The following is a 4,457-nucleotide window of genomic DNA, read 5'->3' as shown; positions in this document are numbered from 1 at the left end:
AATATTATTCCATTGTGCACATATGGCATAAATTCTGTATACTGTTATCTGTTGATGGACAATAACGTTGCTTCCATATCATGGCTATTGTATATAGCACTGCTAAGAAATTTGGGGTGCAGGTGACATTTTGAATTAGGGTTCTCTTTGATATATACCCAGAAGTGGGATTGCTGGATCTTATGTTAATTCTATTTTTATTCTTTTGAGGAATCCCCATCCTGTTTTCCACAGTGACTGCACCAAACTACATTCCTACTGACACTGTAGGAGGGTTCCCTTTCTCCACAGCTTCCCCAGCATTTATTGTCTCTGGACTTTGGATGATGGCCATTGTGACTATCGTGAGGTGATACTTCATTATAGTTTTGAATTGCCCTTCTCTGATAATGATAGCGAGCAATACTTTTTTCATATATCTGTGTGTCATTTGTATGTCTCTAATGGAGAATTGCTTGTTTAGGACTTCTGCCCATTTACGGATTGGCTTCTTGTTTTTTTTAAGTATTATTATTAGGTTGTATGAATTCTTTATATTTTGGAAATTTAGCCTATGTCAGTTGCATCACTTCTAAATATTTTCTTTATCCTGTCGGTTGTAATTTTGCTTTGTTTATGGTTCCCTTTGTTGTCAAAAAGTTTATATATTTAATTAGGTCCTATTCACTAATTTTGATCTTACATCCATTACCTGGGTAGTCTGTTCTAGGAGATCATTGCTGCGATATATCTCAGAGTGTTTTGTGCATGTTTCCTTCTAGGAGATTTACTGTGCCTTAACTTACATATAATTGTTGAAGTCATTTTGAGTTTATTCTTGTGTATGGAGTGAAGGAGTGTTCTAAATCCATTGCTCTGATGCTGCTATCTAGTTTTCCCAACACCAGTTGGTGAATAGATAGAGCAACCAGATATAATCTCTCACACCTATGATCAATCAACCCATGAAAAAGGAAGTAAGAGTATAAAATTAAGAAAAGACATTCTCCTCAATAATTACTGCTGGGGAGACTGAACATGTAAAAGATAGATTAAAATATTTCCTCACATTGTATACAATCCATGAGCACAGAATATCTTTCTATTTATTTTGTTTACTTATATTTTTTGCACCTGTAATATATAGATCTATGTTTAGAACTTTTATTTCACTTATCAAATTTATTCCTATTTTATTCTTTTTGGTATAAATTTACACACAATTGTTTTGCTAAATTCTCTTTCTGATAATGTGTTGTTACTATAGAAAAATGCAACAGATATTTGTGTGTTGATTTTATATTCTGCAAGTTTGCTAAATTTGTTCATTATTTCAAACAGTCACTGGAGGGGTCTATGGAGTTTTCTATCTAGGCATAATTATGTCATCTGTAAAACCTTCACTGATTTATTACAAGTTTGATGAATTTTATACTATTTCTTGACTAGATGTTCTGGTTAGGACTTCTAGTAGTGTAATTAAGGACTTCTGAAAATGAGGATCTTTCACTTATTACTGGACGAGAGGAAAACTTTCCTGTATGTTAACATTGAAATTGAAGTAAATAATGGGTTTTTAATATATGGCTTTTATTATGCTTAGTTACATTCAATCTAGAGTGAATTTAAGAATATTTTTATAAAAATGTTAAGATCAGACCAGTCAATAATTTTCCTAAATATTTTGAGGTTTTTTTGAATTCTTTTTTTTAATGGGATGGTATCACATATATTCATTTGTGAATGTTAAATAATATTTATGAATCAGGACTAAATCCAACAAAACTACAGTTTATAATACTTATAATGTGCCATGGATTCAGGTTGCTAATATTTACTTAGAATGGAACTTACAGATATTGAAGGAAAAATTTACATTGTAGCTTGAGGGTACATTTATTTGTTTAAAAAATTTTATCTTTCATTTTGAATTTGGCCTCTGTTTAATGGAATTTATTTCTAAATAAAGAATATAACTTTTGGTAGAACTGGATTTACTACAGATTACTGACACAGAATATAGCTATTATTTATAATTAGTGAACAAGACACTTGCCATAAAATGCCGTATTATACTAACAATGCCAACTGTTTCAAGACTGAGAAAAATATTGCTTCCTAAAATGTATTACCTGGTCTTTTCCAACCCAGCCTTCATATGCAGTTATATCTTTGTTTTTTGATTGTTTGTTTGTTTGCCCCTTAATGGAGGTAATGCTTATTGAACCCAGGATCTTGTGCACAAGTCTATTTATCAACATCATTTTGGAACATTTAAGAAAAGCCACAAGTGCATGGATTATAAAGATGACAAGATATTTTATTACTTCTAGGGAACGATAAACCTCTGAGTGAAAGAATGGCAAAAATAAACATTTGTAAATATTCAATAAGCTTGTTTCTTTTGCAATTTTAAAGTAGAATATTAAATTACATTTGTTTCAATTATAGCACTGAATTTCAATTTTAAACAATAATTCCGCTTTGGGATTTCTTAAATTTGATTGATTATTTTAATCTAATTTTATTTCATAAATATTAAAAATTTATATATAAACATAACAAATAAACTGATATTTATTCTTCTCATGTTTTGAATATAGAGCTACTTATTCTAAAGTACACAGATAAATACATACTTCCATTCCCAAATCAAATTATTTTTCACTTTAATTACAAATGATGATGAAATTCTTATACATTTTCTGTACAGGTTTTACACAAATTTCACTTTAAATTCCAAAACTTTAAAATTATTTTATATATTTTCTGCATTATTTATACTCTGATCACAAATCTGTCATAAATTTGTGTTCAAAACTATGGACATTGTTTTTAATTAAAAGACTCAAATATTTAATTGTTTAAAAAGCTTTTGTGGGGATAATATTTGCAGATCACAGTATAAAAATAAGCATTCTATATGTTTCATTTTAACTGAATGAATGAGAAGTAAACACTGGCTGAAAGTTACACTTGAGTTGATAGGATACCAGTCGTTTTGTGATGTCACAGCTACTCAGGTTGAGAACCATTGTGGTTGCCTAGCACTTTATTTGTTCAGGCCTGCCAAAGCAGTATTTGAAGCTGCAGTGCTCAAAATCATGCAGATTAGAAAAGTAGCTGTAGAAAAAGTTATATGAATTGGCATATGTTTCTTCAGAAATTCAAGATGTGTCATGTAAAGATGGACCAACTGCTTCAGGAAAATCCGGTAGATCTCTATTTTGTGATCAATCTCTGGGGACTTGGACGTGAGGTCTATGATTGAAGAAAATGCTTCTCAGAATTTGTCTGAAGAATCCTTGATAAAAAGGCCATGTTACACACGTTGTGTCCCTGAACCAGATGAAGATAATTATTTTCGTTCCCTGACATTTCCCAGAAAACTCTGGAAAATGGCTGGGAGTGACCAATTTAAATCCATCTGGTGGGATGATAATGGAACTTCCATAGTGATTGGTGAAGATGTCTTTAAGAAGGAAGTTTTTTTAAGAAATGCCCCTTTCAGAATATTTGAAACTGGAAATATGAAAAGTTAAGTTAGACAGCTTAACCATTATGGGTTTAGTAAAGTACGACAGAATATTTAAAGATCTGCTTGTCTAGCTGTCTTTCTGACAGAAGAAAAGGAAGTCTCTGTTTTAAGCAAAGTATTCAGAAACTTTAGTTACCACTTGGTAACGTATATATAAAATTTTATTTTGTGCATCAATCTATGGTAATATAAATGTAAAGCTAAATTTGAAAATTGTATAAAACTACTAAGGCTAAAATGCTTAATTTTTCTAAAAAATGATGACAGTGCCTTATGTATTCATATTATAAGAAACTTTGCTGGCAACTATGAATCTAAGCAGAAATCTAAATAAAGGTATTAAAGCTGCTTTTCAAAAGTGGCATTCACCGTTACTGCAAATTCTAACTTCTTAAATTTGATGACTGTACTATTTAAATGTGTATTTTCCAAATAAGGAACTTCAAAATGTCAGCAATATTCATATTTTGATGATATTACCTTTGGATAGTAAACGTGAAATCTGAGGTTTTATATGTTATGCTTATTGTAGTGTTGTCTTTTGGTTAAAATTCTTACTAAAATCTTTCTACTTTGGTTGTAGCTGGAGTTCTATCATCATCCAAATTTTAAACGAGGCTGTCCCCAGATTTTAGTGAGAATAAAAAGAAGAGTTGGGATTAAAAATGCCTCTCTGGTGTCTTCATTGGCTGAAGATTTCAACAAGAAGCACTATAAAGCAGGGGGTAATATGGATAATCATAATTCTGGTTTTGTGGCTGACACTAGTGGAGAAAGTTCATTTTTACCTTCTGCAAATTTAAACATGCCTCTAATAAGGGAGCCCTCTTCTAGCCACATAGTTGGTGATACAAATACCTCGATAAGAGGTGATTTTTCTCCTCCATCATCAATGTCAGTTAGACCCTCAGAACAAATTGCAGTGGATCAATGTTCTATT

General features: G+C 31.2%; 1 long non-coding RNA gene across 1 annotated transcript; it reads left to right on the top strand.

Annotated features, from left to right (window-relative positions):
* The first annotated feature begins 3,000 nt into the window (after positions 1–3,000).
* On the top strand, positions 3,001–4,183 carry LOC140693224 (uncharacterized). The gene is made up of 2 exons (XR_012068948.1): positions 3,001–3,193; positions 4,101–4,183. It is a non-coding gene; the product is annotated as an uncharacterized lncRNA (long non-coding RNA).
* Positions 4,184–4,457: the final 274 nt, after the last annotated feature.

Source organism: Vicugna pacos, unplaced genomic scaffold (assembly GCF_048564905.1).
Source record: "Vicugna pacos unplaced genomic scaffold, VicPac4 scaffold_19, whole genome shotgun sequence".
Lineage (NCBI taxonomy): Eukaryota > Metazoa > Chordata > Mammalia > Artiodactyla > Camelidae > Vicugna > Vicugna pacos.
Note: the sequence above shows the minus strand (reverse complement) of the source record. Positions and strands in the feature narration are given on the sequence as shown.